Below are 16,137 nucleotides of genomic sequence, written 5' to 3'. Positions count from 1 at the left end.
ATGGAATGTATTGTCCCTAGCCTAAGAATTGCAACTTTTACAAATATGGTAGACCCTGACATAATGGAAGAAAGGAAATCATAATTACTGGCATTCAAAGAAGACACATTTATAGCAGGATTTCATCAACAAGTAAGAAAAACAAGAGAAAAGACTTAACATGACAAGCACATTAAGCAAAAGAAGTTCCAGATAGGGGGCCTTGTTATCCTCTACAATAGTAAGTTTTTGAAATTCCTGGGAAAATTTAAAACGCATTTGTTGGTCTTGTATGTTATTAAATATATTATCGATGGAGATGGAGTGCAGTTAGAGAAGTTAAATGGATATTTAATTTAGGGAAAAGTAAATGGAAGTAGATTGAAGTTGTACAGGGAAAATCTTGACCCTATAGCTTCACCCTAAAGAATAAAGAAGGAAAGTCTTAGTTTCACATGTAGTTGAAAGTGGACACTGGACTATAAACTATGCTGTAGAAAGAGCTTCGACAAAGAAAGTACTTCGCTATAGTCGAGAATATGTTGAAGTTCGAAGGAAACCGTGATGTAAAACAAAGGTGTGCTACAATAAAGGATGTGTCGAACTTCGTCAGAAAAGTAGAAATATGACCGTTAAAAGGGAAAAGACAGGTGTAAAGTTTCATTTAAGATGACAGCTGGCATAATTTAATGATAGATACGCATTTAGTGATGAAATTTGAACATAATCAGGACAAAATAAAATCTAATGATGTGGTCTGAAGGCCAGAATCGTTATAAATAGCTGACTCTCTCCCAGATCAAGAAATTTTCTGAATCGAGAGCTCGAGTGATTAATTATGTGAAGAGGTTATAGGAGACTTTGATGTGTATGTCGACTAAGCTATAGGGAAAATTTTAAGAACCTCCCCCTAAATTTACATGTATAATAAATGGGCGAATCTCCATGGTATATAGGAAAAATGGAAGGCAATTTTATCAATAATATGATATGTATATATAATTTTTTGGCGAATCTCTCACCAGGAATGGCGAATATTTTACTCAATTATAGAATCTTGTGTTTATTGAATACACAAATGAAATCATTGCATTTCTTTAAAATATCGTTTGAAATCAAAATTACCGAAATTACATATTGATAACCTAGTGGGTGTAGGATAAAATTCACCCGTGCCATTCATAGAAAGCATGAGAAAAAACATAATACTATATATAAAACCAAGAAAAATTCAAATTCATCACTTCTAGGGACCTCGTAACCATCTTGCCAATACACAAGTATGTTCCTGTTTGCAATTAGAAAAATTACCCAAATTACAATCTGTTTACTCCAGCATATGTTGGAAAGTTATAGAAGGATGACTAGTGCAATCAATCCATTCCTTTTAGCCCTGGATTTGTTTCAGTTTAAAACAGAAGTATACAAATATACTTGTCCAATGTATATGCTTTAACCATTCACCTTAAGATGTTTTTACAATATAATTTCCTAAGTCTATCTAATATCTTCATTATCATAAAAACCAACCTATATCCATCTTAACTCCACATCTACCACTCAGGGGGATGAAATCTATTTATCCCTCTGAGCACTTGGTAGACCCAGAATTAAGATGGATCTAAGATGATAAAATTTCCCCCTTAAATAGTTTATGCTCACATTAATACCATGGTATTACCATGGGTCAATACCATGGGTTATCATAAACCTGGAGCTTAAAAATTACTATTAGTAATTTATAAAAATTAATAAAATTAAAAGTTGATTTTTATTTTATTTTTTATTTTAACCAAGCTAAAATGTTTAACATGCATTAAATTACAACATCCATTTTTAATCTTGATCGGATCAAATATTTTTTCACTCTATGCTAGTTTGCATATCACGATATTTGATACCTCTCGAGGTTAGTATATCCAGAGTAAAGATGGATCTATGCTGGTTTAATTCCCCCATTTAAATAGGCTACATTCGAGGTGAATACGATGGGTCAATACCATGTGCCATTTTGGTGAATACCATGGGTCAATACCATGTGCCATTTTATTTTTATTAATACTAATATTAGGGTTAATAATGTTTTTTTGCATGGTATTAATAACAATCTAGTCCATGGTATTTGTCCCATAGTATTTTTCCCATAGGTTTCACCTAGATATAACGCATTTTTTGAATGTCCTTAAATATAAGGTGACTTATGGAGTAAATATAAAAAAATGTTTTATTTGTTTACCATACCTCTCGTTTATTTATATTTTTATTAATTTACCATACCTCTTTTACAAATATGGTATTTGGCCCATAGGATTCACTTAAATAAGACCTCTTTCTTGAGCCTTCATAAATAGAATGAGGGTTATGGACTAAATATAAAAAGAGGTTTTATTTATTTACCATACCTTTTGAATAAGTATAAAAGGACATTTTATTTATTTACCATACCTCCACTTTACTTATATTTTTATTTGTTTACACCCTTGCATGTATATAAGGTGACTTATGGAGTAAATATAAAATATGTTTTATTTATTTACCATACCTCTCATTTATTTATATTTTTATTAATTTACCATACCTCTTTTATAAATATGGTATTTGTGCCTTTGTCCCATAGGATTCACTTAAATAAAACCTATTCTTGAAAATGGGCGAATGGAAGGTTGTAACTCCTAATTTCAAGGGCTAAATTTACCTTTTTTACCCTCTCCCTTAAAATAAGGTGGTCTATTTCAGGTGATTTGTAAAAATGTACTATGATACAAAATATTCGCCCACTAAAAATTTAAAACCCCTTAATTTCGCCAAAGGGCGAACATTCGCCCCTAAAATTTTCTATGCTAAGTGATCTTGGGAGGATATTATGCAATTTTTTTGTGAGTGGGGATTGTCTAGAGTCATGGAAGTCACAGATACATCCATGCTAGTAGTTGAAACATCCACAGTAGTAGCACCACTGCCACAAAATTTGTGGACATCAGCAAGGAATAAGTAACCAAAGGAAGTTAAGAACTAAGAAAAAGCAGGACAAGAAGCATGCCAAACTTGTTAAACCTCAAAAGAAATTGGAGGAGGTCAAAATTGAAGAATATGTGGAGGAAATTCAGGCTAAGGAAGGTGGTGCAATGTTCATCTCACCTCTTCCCTCACATATTCTGCTAAGGAAGCCAAATGCCAAACCACTAAAGTATTCCAAGGACACAAAGTATGAGACATTCACACCATTACTACAGGAAGATGTGTGGTTTGAAAACGAGATTTTAGGAAAAATCTTGCAGCTAAAATTCATATATAATTATTTTAATGACCGGACAAAGTACCTGCAGTTCACACCAAACCGGTACTTGCAGCAGGTTCACTACCTAGATAGCGGAGTGATGAGATTGGAGCCATAACATTCGAAAAATGGGTTTGCACAGTCAGAACTGCTCAACATGTTGAATGTGCCCCACTTCAGCAGAAGCTCATCAAACAAAGAGTTTGTTTAACAATTATTGGTATTGATACATGATGGACACCTATGGATGGGGAATAAAATCCCCATAGAACGAATGCTGATCTAGACGATCACTAGATTACCATATCAAAGGCAGAACTCCATAGAAGAGTTTGTGGGAAAGGATTAGGACCGCGCTATGGCAGAAGAATATGAAGAATAAATATGGGTTGGTCAAAGGCAACAGGGGCTATGACAAACTCGATCAATGACCAAGAGTCCACTTCACCACACATATTTAGCCAACAAAATTATGAGCAAGTGCCATGCAAATGATGTTCCTGTGTCGGTGGTGTCTTTAGCTACGTAGTGTGCAAATGGAGTCTAGATAACTAGGCTGCCTATTTATGCAAGGAATTCCTAGATGACTGTCACGAGGTCCAGGAAAAAGGTGCATCTTTCCACTACGCCTGAATAATATTAATCATTTTTATGTTGGCATTGAAGGAACTGGAGAATATGCAGTTTCCTCTAATAGAAGAAGACGTATGTGAGGCTGCGCGGTATGCTTCGCTATGGCATATACCTCAATCATAAGATGCACTGGAAAATAAAATATTTTTTATGTTATATCAAATGGATCTACACATGTTGGTAAACTAGCATCCATGCCTTTCACCAAGTTTTCACAAATAGTAAGACCCTCTGGCGAGGTTCAAGGTGAAATTTCATATATTGTACATACAGGCAAGCAAATATGCGAAGAAGGAATGGCATGAATTTCCATATATGGTCAAAGAGGATGATCTGGTAGAAGCAGTGAAAAAATAGCCCACAGATTAGATGACTTCACTAGAGGAGGCCAGATACACTGCAACAGAGGAAGAAGAGTTGGACACTTCCTACCATGGCGTAGGTAGTGGAAAAGACAAGGAGAAGGAAGTAGAGGAAGAGGAAGAGGAAGAAGAGCACCATGAGAAGAACATCATGACAAAGAGGATCCTCAAGGAGCCGAGGATACGACTAAGGAGAAAGAAAAGGCAGAAATAGAGAAATTTGTCATAGAGAAAAGGGAGATCCAAGGTGAAGCTTCCATTAAAACAAAGCATAAGGTGGATAAATCAAAAGAGATCACGCTAATTGTTCTCACTGAGGGATACTTGGACCGAATTGGAGACAAGGTTCAGGAGGTCATAGTGGAATCTTGGAATAGGGTGGAAGATCGGTACGGTGAGCTTATCACAGGTGTGCATCAAAGGATTGTGGAGTTGAAGCTTTTGGCATTATCAGTTAGACAACTTGTACAAATAAAGGGAAGGATAAAAAAAGGAAGACCGATCATGCATACCTTTGTAGTGAGGCTGACACATATACCTGCAGGGGCTCTACTGTTTGAATCGTTACAAATTCAGCAGTAACCCAAGGAGTGGACACATATAAACATCAACATTGTAGCAGTGTCACTACCATGGATACATAAGCTACATGAGGAAATTATAGAGGAATTAAAGCTAAGGGAAGAGTGCACATCGCAGATCAACATATAGGTGGAAAGGGAGTGTCTTGCGCTGTCATAGAAGCTTGACCAAACAATACAAGAGAGAGATTAGATAGCAAAAGAATATCAGTAGCTGAAGGACATAGTAGAAACAACATGTAAGGGAATTCCAAACATGGAGGTTCGCGAAGAGGAATAGAAAAAACAAAAGGTCGTAAAGATTGGCCTTGCAATCAAGAAGTAGAAAGACAAATTTGAAGCGGTACAGTTTGAGTATGAGGTAAAGATCAGTGAGCTACAATTAAAGTTGCAGCCAACTACACCACTAGAAGTAAGACATCAAAGGGAGGCTAACTTGAAGTTAGTCATGGTTAGATTCTCTGCAACATTAATATACTACAAAGAACTACTGGGTGAAAGTTTGTAAATTTAGAATTTTTTGCATGAAGATCCAAATATTCAGAAACTGTAGGAGGAAATGATGCAGAGGCAGCAAGAGTTAGAGGAGAGTCAAGCAGTTGTGAAGACATTCCCTATATCATAGAATATTGCAAATATTAATGAATCGAAGGTGTTGTAGAAGAGGATCGAAGAGATGAAGAGGGAAGATCATACATTGATAGAAAGAACTCAGCCTTTGCAAGATGAGGCCCTTCATCTCTCACAGACAGTAGATGAGAAGCTTCAGGAGCTTCAGAAAAAGGAGGCAACTTTGCCACAAAAACCTGCAGATCATGTAACAGAAGAATTGTTGTTGGAAGCACGCAATGAGGATAAAAGATGAAAAACGTATGAGTCATAGGCAAGAAGGCGTACAACAAAATTGTAGAATAAATCATAGGCAAAGAAGCTAATTGATTCGGGATGAGTCACATGTGAGTGTTGGGTGGTCAGGAGCTCAAAATTTGCGAAAAATTCAAAGTTGTCAGAATGATGTGGAACCTCAACGACCGCTTAGATCTTGTTGTCTTGATTCTGGTGCAACTCGTTTCATGGAAAAATGATATCATATCGTCAATATATCATGTTCTGATTGTTTTGCCAAATAGGTGAATTTAAGAAAAAAGGACAGACCAGTCAACAGTCTAAACTGCTAGCATGGTGCCGACAAGGTAGGTGATATGGAAAGTTGACTTGGTCAAAGTTATTCTTTGGCTAGTTGGGTGGTGGCAAGTGGCACATTGTTAGTGGTCCAAGTGGAAAGTTTTGTGTGGTCCACATGTTTTTGTGCAGGCCAATCTCAGGCCGCCACATGGTAGCCCGAGGACCACCAAAATCATGCAAGGGTCTGGCCGTAGGTATCAAGGGTCGAACCTGTGATCTCCCAAACACTAGCGCAAAGGCTTCACTATTACACCATACCAACGTTTCTTAACCATATATGTTTTTGTTTATATTTAAATAGGCATGTGTGCGCAATTTGGGAAGTGGGGCCAGCCAACACAGTTTATAGACTGCCCATGTGAATGCGACCATGTCTAACCTCCAACATTTAATGTGACCGCTGGAGGGGGGCGACCAGCGCCAGGGGCTATCCCCTAGGTGGAAGGCCCCTCCATATGACCATTGTTTTGGTTTTTAGGTCTCGACAGCAAAATTAACCGTCTCACAAATCCACCTAGATTTCAGTGGATTTGGTGGCCACTTAGTGGAAAATGGGGCAAATTTGTAGGAAGATCCCAGATTTTGTGTAATTTGTAAAGGGAATGGTGGAGAAACTAGGAGAGGTCATAACTTCTCTAGTTTTCGAAAAAATTGGGTTCAAAAAGAGGTTAGATAGCCATTTTTGTACATTCTGGACTCAATGGAGCATGTTTTAGAATCAAAGCAACACTTCTAGATAGGCTTTCGCAGATTGAAGTCTATGGGTGCCATGGTCAACCAGAGTGTTGAATCAATTTATGGAGGAGTTTGAAGATGGAGATGACCTTGTAGGGGTTTTCCAGCCTCCATGTGCTTTCTGCAACAACTATTACATCGGTGTTGTAGCTTTTATTCCTCTTTTATCTATGTGTTTTGGAGAAGAGACTTATTTATGTACTTCAAATGGATTGTGGTACTGTTGATGCTCTATGAAGTTGAAGTATGGGGTCTTGTTGTAAGATGCCTTTGTTTCCTTAAATTTTACATGTTTGATTGTAGGTTTACATGTATATGGAGTGATAACCCTTGCAAAAGTTGTTTCTTAAAGGAGAAATTAACCATCACATTTCTCAGCACTTTATGTACTCTTATTTTTCTACACATTAAGCATAATGAAAATGGGTCATTCCATTAGAGATGATCCAAGGAGATATAGCCTAAGATGGGTGAATTCCTTTAATAATGGCTGGTGTATTACTGATTGATGAGTGCTTCCATTCAGTGTTTTGATTTCATGTTTAAATTTTTTCATGAAATTAACTTAAGAAAACACATAAAAACTCATGTTTTTACTTGCTATTTTAGAGTACAAATCTCAAGAAAATTTTTGTATTCTGATGAGGATCTTAGCATAGAAAACTAATATTCAACATTTAGATCAAGTTGGTATCAAAGAATTGGTTTGTTTTGTGAAAGGAGGAATTGACTGTTGTTTGCAAGTGAATTTATTTTGAAGCTCAAGTGAAGAGAATTTTTTGGAAAAGAAATGTTACAATCTCTACCACCATTTTTCCCTCAAGTTGTAGTAGAAGTTTCGAGAAAAACATGTCCCAAGGAGGAGAGCCTGCCAGAATGTCATCGGATGTGAAATTTTTTAGATACACTTTCTTAGACATGGCAGAAATGGTGAAATTCCTCTATGAAGAGAGGGATACCAAATTACAAGGTTAAATCTCTAGACCTCCAAGAGGAGAATGTTCTCTAAGGGAAGACGGTAACAATAATGGTGATAAATCACCATATTCTCCACAATCTTCATGTTTTTCTACAACTCGTATGCAAGATGCTAGTGTAGAAAGTCCCTCAGAGAAGTAACATGGACAAGTTTGTACCTTTTTTCGACAAGATGTGGAGGATGAGCTTCTATCAGCATCCAAATTCAAGGAGCTAAAAGAAGAGAGCCAAAGAGTCCAAGAGGACACATCTAAAATCAAAAGGGAGTTTAAAAACATCTTTTTATGTCAATTAAAAGACGACGCAAATGGTAAGAATTTACATGCTTCTTATTTACATGAAAGTGTTGATGTAAATTCATTTGCAGCGTTTGAAAAACACATAAAGGGCATTGGGTCCAAGCTCTTGACCAAGATGGGTTACAAGGGAGGAGGCCTTGGAGTAAACCATCAAGGCATTAAAATTCCAATTGAGGCAAAGGAGAGGTCTAAATATGAATGATTAGGCTATGTTGCAAAAGAATTTTGGTCTTATAGTGACAATTCATGGGTATCGTGTTCCTTTTTCTATAAAAGAGGACATGAGGAGGCAAGATGTTGGGATTTGCATCCATAATTGGTATGTGCTTGGTTCCTAAAGTATAAGGAGGACTTGAAGTGCAAAACATATCCAAAGAGAGATAAACAAGTTGAAGAAGATACTAAGTCAAGTTCTTATTGCCATGCAAGTTCCTCACACAAGAACCGTAAGCCAAAGGAAAACAAAAAGAGGTATAATTGTCCTATTAATACAAATGCTTTTAATAATGGAAAACAACATGCTCATTTGAATAACATGTTGAAAAATGTGTTTCCATGCACCTTTTTCCTTTCATATAACCATTGTGTAGATAAGTGCTATAAAAGGAATGAAATCATCAAGGAGATGTTTATGGCTAATGGAATTGAGATCGAAAAGAGAAATCTCATCCAACATTAAAGACATGTGATCCAAGAGAAGCTCAAAAGAATTTTTTCGCTCACTTCATATCAGTGGGCATTGGGTCGAGAAGTGTTGGAAATTGTTTCCACAACTTCATCTTGGAAAGGGCAAGAAAATTATGCAAGCACTAGAAGAGTAAGCGACAAAGGAAAAAGTGGCGCAATATGCGACCATCTCTGAAGTAGCTCCAGAAGAAGAAAAAGTTCAAATACAAGGTTCATTTACTTGGTTGGGTAAGAAATGGGTGAACAATTTGTCGAGCTGAAGTTTGTAAATATTCATTTTTCACTAGTTGCATATCCCCATAGTTGGGCAATTTGTAAAAGTGATGTTCATAAACAAATCACTTACATGCAACAACGTTTTCTTTGGTATTGTTATGCTAGTTTGATTTGTTGATAGTCGATTTGAATGGAAAATTTCGGAATCAAGTTTATTCCATCTTGTAAAATGAATTTCTATTTGTAGTTTAAGAAATAATTTTAAAATTGTTGTATGAGTAGTTGCATCACATTCAGTATATTACAAATGTGTTAAGCACTGAAGTTATAAAAGTATTCACTATGTGAAACTTGTTTTGGTTCATTTGTCAAAGTCTTTTTGGGATCTTATACTTGATAAGGATTTTTCATAAGACTGCCATGGGAATTCTTCTTGGGAGGGGTGTTGTTGTGGATGGTCATAGCTACATGGACAAGCCGAGAAGAACATTGAACTTGAATTCTTTGGTCAGGTTATATTTCAAGTTCAACTTGAGAAAGAGCCAAGAAAAGTATAGGTCAAGGCACGAAAATAATCAATTGGATTGAGTTTGGAAAAGTGAAGGAATTGTACCTTCAAATGCTGAACAATTGAAAGTGAACTTTTGGGGACCAAAATTTTTCAGCGGGGAAGAGTGATCAGGGGCTCAAAATTTGCCAAAAAATGAAAATTCTTAGAATGATGTGGAACCTAAATGACCGTGTAGATCACATCGTCCTGAATCTAAAAAAACTCGTTTCACAGAAAATCGATATCATATGCTCAAGATATCGCATTCTGATCATTTTGCCAAATAAACAAATTTAAAAAAAAAGGACAACCTAGTCCACAATCCATACTATTGACATGGCACTGACGGGGTAGGTGATATGGTAGGTTGACTTGCTCAAAAGAATTCTTCAATGAATTGGGTGGTGCCAAGTGGCAAGTTTTGTGTGGTCCACGTGTTTTTGTGGTGGCAAATCTCAAGCCGCCAAGTGGCAACCCGAGGACCACCAAAATGGTGCAAGGGTTTGGATGAAGGCAACAAGGGTTGAAACCGTGACCTCCCAAACACTAATGCAAAGGGTTCACCATCACACCATACAAGCATTTCTAAACCATATATGTTTTTTTTATATTTAAATAGACATGCGCGTGCAATTTGGGAAGTGGGGCCAGTCCACGTAGTTTATAGACCGCCCATGTGAACGCGACCATGTCTAACTGCAAACAATTAATGTGACTATTGGAGGGAGGAAGCCAGCGTCAGGGGATAGCCCCAAGGCGCATGGCCCCCCCCATATGACCATTATTTTGGTTTTTAAGCCTCTTCGAAAAAATTAACCGTCCCACACATCCACTTGGATTTTAGCATATTTGGTGGCCTATTAGCGGAAAATGGGGTGAATTTGTAGGATGATGCCGAATTTTGTGATCTTTATTGAGAAAATAGTGGAGAAACTAGTAGAGGTTATAAATTCTCCAGTTTTCAACCTAATTGGGTGCAAAAAGAGGCTAGATAACCATTTTTGGACATTCTGGACTCATTGGAGTAGGTTTCAGAATCAAAGGAAAACCTCTAGATATGATTTTTGCAGATTGAAGTCTATGAATGCCATGGTCAAACATTGTGTTGAATCAGTTTATGGAGGAGTTTGAAAATGGAGATGACCTTGCAGGGGTTTTCCAGCCTCCATGTGTTGTATATTTTATTCATATTTTCTCTATGTGTTTTGGAGAAGAGACTTGTTTGTGTACTTCAAGTGGATTGTGGTACTGTTGATGCTCTATGAAGTTGGAGTATGGGGTCATGGCGTAAGGTTCCTTTGTTTGCTAAAATTTTACATGTTTGAATGTAGGTTTACATGTATATGGAGTGATAACTCTTCCAGAAGTTGTTTCTTTGAAGGAGAAACTAACCATTCCATTTCTCAACACTTTATGTACTCTTGTTTTTCTAAACATTAACCATAATGAGAATGGGTCATGCCATTAGAGCTGATCCAAGGAGATGTAGCCCAGAAGGGTGAATTCCTCTAGCAATGGATGGTTTATTACTCATTGATGCATGCTTCCATTCAATGTTTTTATTTCATGTTTAAAGCTTTTCATGAAATTAACTTAAGAAAACACACATAAAACTCATGTTTTTACTTGTAATTTTGGAGTACAAAGCTCAAGCAAATTTTTTTATTCTGATGAGGATCTTAGCATAGAAAACTAATATTCCACATTAAGATCATGGAAGCCTATTGGGAGCAATCAAACTTGGCCAAATTTTGGGCAAGAAACTCGATTTTTGTATAGCGCTTAGTAGAAAAGATGTTGTGGAGTACGAAGTGGACTGCATAGTAGAGCAGTGGAGCACAACAAAGACCATGCAATAAAGTCACTATGCAACATAAGGGGCTTTGAGACGAATCCCCTTCCTTTCTTGTAAAAGGCATAAAATATTGTAAAAGTTGACGGTTTTGGACCATAGTTTCTTGTATTATGAAAACCATGGTGTCGGGTCCATGGTAATGTAGCGATGTAATCCCTCATGTAATAGTATATATAGGGATCAATAATAAAGAAGAGGATCATCTTAGGATCATATCATGTATTGAATGGTTGAATCTTTGTGACTGGATTTTGTGGCGAAGGAAAGCCTCTGCAGCTAAGTGCGTAGAGGCCTAAGTTTGCAACTAAGTACGTAGACGACCTGCAGCTAAGTGTGAAGGTCAATAACTATTTTTTGTACAAATTCTATATTATAAGAAATAGTTCTTGTGGATGTAGTCTCACATTGGGATGAACCATGGTAAAATTTGTGTCTCATGTGTTGATTTATTTATTATCTGTACTTTATTTTAATACTGTGAAGTTTATGTATGTTTATGTCATGTTTAAGTGAAGAATGTAATTCTATGAAGTAATATATAAGTGTGAAGTATTTTATGTATGTGAAGTAATTTGTAAGCATTAAATCATAATACAAAAAGTGTCACATCACAGCATCCCTCAAGCTGCAAAAATCTAGTTCTGCAACCTCCCATAGTCACTTCGGGTGAGACTACAACTTGCTTGGAGGTCATTGCCGAAAGGGCTAGTGACTGAGGGTTTCGTTGGTGCACAATAAAGTCCAAACCTAGGTCATCCCAACTAAGCCAACACCTACACTTGATGTACAACATATACACCTACCCGACATACAAACACAACACATACACTAGTATTCAGTGTACAATACAACATATATACCTACACCTGGTGTATAACACAATACATATATATACATGAAGTACAAAAAAATGAATACACATGTCACAATACCACGACTACACACTACACATACACAGTACCACATGTATACAAAACAATATGTACAACATGCACACAATACCACATGTGCACAATGCATGTATGACATGCACAAAATACATCTACATAGTACCACCTGTACACAACACCACCTGAACAACATGTACACAACACCACCTGCGTAATGTGTACACTGCACCACATGTACAAAACATCATATGCATAATGTGTACACAACACCACATGTACACAGCACCGCATCTGCAACATGTACACAAAACCACATCCGCAACATGTACACAACACTACATGCACGACATGTACACAACACCACATGTACATAGAACCACATGCATGATATGTAAAAACCACCACCTACACAGTACCCCATGTATAACATGTACACGACACTACATGTACACTCCTACACACAACACCACATATACATAACACTGCATATACAACATGTACATAGTACCATATGTGCATAACACCACATATCCATCATGCACGTAGTACAATATGTACACAACACCACATATCTAACATGTACATAGCACCATCTATACCCAACACTGCATATGCAATATGCACACAACACCATATATAAAATAGGAAGACAATGCCATAGGTACAATCACTAAATATACAATATGCACAACATATACACAATAGTACCACTGCACATCCAAAACTGCATTGTCTCTACCAAACAACCTTTCTTCCATTGTCTCTCTTCCATCCACGTTTATCCTCACATGCCATGGATTATGTTGTTTTGGTTCCACTGATGTATCTCTCAACATTACCTGCCCATAATGTAAACATAGGCATATTATAAGCACATAATATCAACTCATATCCACATGATACCGACCTCATAAGTTTGTTGAGGCTACTCTTCCCACTTGATTCCCCATAAGACCAAGAACCTCTTTCATGCCATTCACCTGCATAAGCGGTCATTCCTCCACAAGAATGATCCATGACAACCCTGTCATATAGTGACATAGATACATACATATATGCATATATATAAACATTAGCATAAAACAATCATGATCCTACCAGACAATGACATACATACATAAATATATACATATAAACATTATCATTAAACAATCGTGATTTATGACAACCTTGTCAAACAATGACATACATGCATACATGTATACATATATAAACATCAACATAATCATGATCACAACATAATTAACAAATAGAATAAGGTCAAGGTTAAGAGAACTCTCTTTACCCATGCACAATGTGCACAACATAAGAACAACAATTCCCAACTTAGCCAAGGCATCTAGCACGTCAAATCCATTTACTTTATCTTTCCTGATTACTTTTCTCATGATTGTCCTACCACAATCCATTTATATCAATGGACCCAACCAATCGAACTGACTGTCATATTCTTGCCTTCACCTACCATTATACATACACTGAGCTTCATTCGGGTCTTACATTACCTTTTAGGTTTCATTGAGCTCTCCCCGAGCTCCACTAAATTCCCTCTTCCCCCAACCAATTCCAAAGACCCTCAAAACATAAAAGAGAATAAAAATAAACACATAGGAAGACAATCATGAAAAACCAATAGCTATATGACACCAAAAACAAAGTGGCAAAGCCTTGCACTAGAAACAATCAAAACCCATAATCAAGTTCAAGAAAATAACAAAATACCAAAGGCACAAAAATAGCAACAAACACCATGACTCAATCCCCATGGGTTCCCAATTCTTCTAAAGGAAAGCTGAACTTGAACATTCTTTAAGATTTCATGGCAGTCTCCTTTTCCAGGCAATCCCCTACATCATACTACCATAAACACATAATTGTCAATGCATAAATAAACATAACAATATATTGGTTATCTTACCTTGTTGTGCCAAGCACGTTTCCTTGCAATTTGACACATCCACACCATCTCTCAAGGGACTCAAATCCTTTGACAAATCTAGACATAACTGAAAACTAGCTTAATATATATATTAAATACATGTTTAGGAATATAACATATATCCACATAATATCAGATAAAATCTAGGTTAAGAAGACTTCCTGTATTCAATGCATTCAGTCATTTGGAATTTTGGTTTCCAAACATAGCAAAAGGAATTCTCACCCAATTCCTTTCTTTTACCTTTAACTTGTTGCAACTAAGTCTTATTATATACTGCTACATCACCCAACATATAGTTATATAAATAAATAAACTATTACTTTGTCATGTTAATAGCATGCATGTTTCCTTGCAATTGTTTACACATGTCAACAACATGTTCCAAGGATCAAAGCATCATGTCTATTAATTGAAATCAACATTTTCCAAGACTAACAACCATGTCATAATCAACAATCAACTGATAGTCTCTAGTCATAATACTACAACTATCAGTGTCTACCACCCACTTACACTCAAGTACATATCAGTTATCTCATAACATATTGTGTTAGTACAAGCATCTTAAAACAAGATCATTCATTCATGCAATATGATAGACACATACTCATATCATGCAATTAATCAAACATTCAAACAAAAAAAAGACAACATAATAGACACCAAACTCTCAATCACCACATAGATGACATAATTGAACTCATACCTTAATGTATCTTAGGGGAGGCTATCACATCTACACAAATCAATCTGAATTAGTATGACATAATATCACAATATATTGACTTGTACCTTAATTTCATAACCATAATCATCTACATAGGTCATTCCATATTAGCACAAAACATAATAACATCAAAACCTCAGCGTCAATGAACATAATCATCAAGCATCTGACCACAATGCATACAATAACAAGTTACTATCATTCATTACTATCCAACAAATGTGCATATGATTATACTAATCAACTCACATCTAGCATGCATGTAACCACAACATCAATAGAATGAAAGACATGTATATAACCATAATGCATATAACAATCCATTAACTAACATACCTTCATGCCAAACATACAATACCTATATGATGATCTTCTCTTATCACAAAGTCTAGTACCACAACCTCATTATGACGGTTTGCATCTCCTGCTCTATCTCATCCAACACATCATCATCATGATGAGATAAGTTTCAACAATGAATCTCACAATGGCTCTCTGACCTACTATGCATGCATAGCCATAACTATAACAATACATGCATAAAAAACATACAGAAACTGACATGCATAATGAACACATATATGACCGACATTTATGCATGACAAACACATCCTAACAAAAACATCATCAAATTATACATGACAATGGAACTGTAACAATGACCACCACCATGCATACACAACAAGGACATAGACTACAAGAAAAAGAACACATATGCAATTGGCATGTATACATGAAAAAAACATTCCGCCCATCTAGTCCAAGTGTTGAACCATAATCTAATACCACTCTATAACTCCCTCCTCCCACATTTACCCGTTACCGACCTACCAGAGTAAACATGTGACGAAGAGTTAGTATGATATGATTCAACCTCTTAGTCTGAGGTATTCATGAAAATAGTAGCATTTTTCTTATTGGATTTTAAAACAATAATGTCTCAATTACTATTAAGGGCATGGATTCCATGGAATTCTTTCTTGGTGAGGTTAGGTTTGCATAAAACAGACCAAGGAAGAATTCAACCAATTTCTTGGCTAATTTATTCTATATGGTGTGAGGGGATAAGTGGGGTTATTAATTCGATGGCATAGAGGATATCCTCATGGAGAATGCACTTAGGCACGAGGACATAATTAAATCCTTTCTCTAGGAGGATTAGGGTTGATGATTCATGGTTGGGGAAAGAAAGATGAATGACAATAGGAGGGGAGGTGGAAGAAAATCATTGTAGAGTGGAA

This window comes from Pinus tabuliformis, chromosome 1_2, assembly GCF_031772625.1.
Source record: "Pinus tabuliformis cultivar Carrire ecotype Pingquan chromosome 1_2, CPIR1, whole genome shotgun sequence".
NCBI lineage: Eukaryota > Viridiplantae > Streptophyta > Pinopsida > Pinales > Pinaceae > Pinus > Pinus tabuliformis.
The sequence above is the reverse complement of the archived record's forward strand: the minus strand, read 5'-3'. Positions refer to the sequence as shown.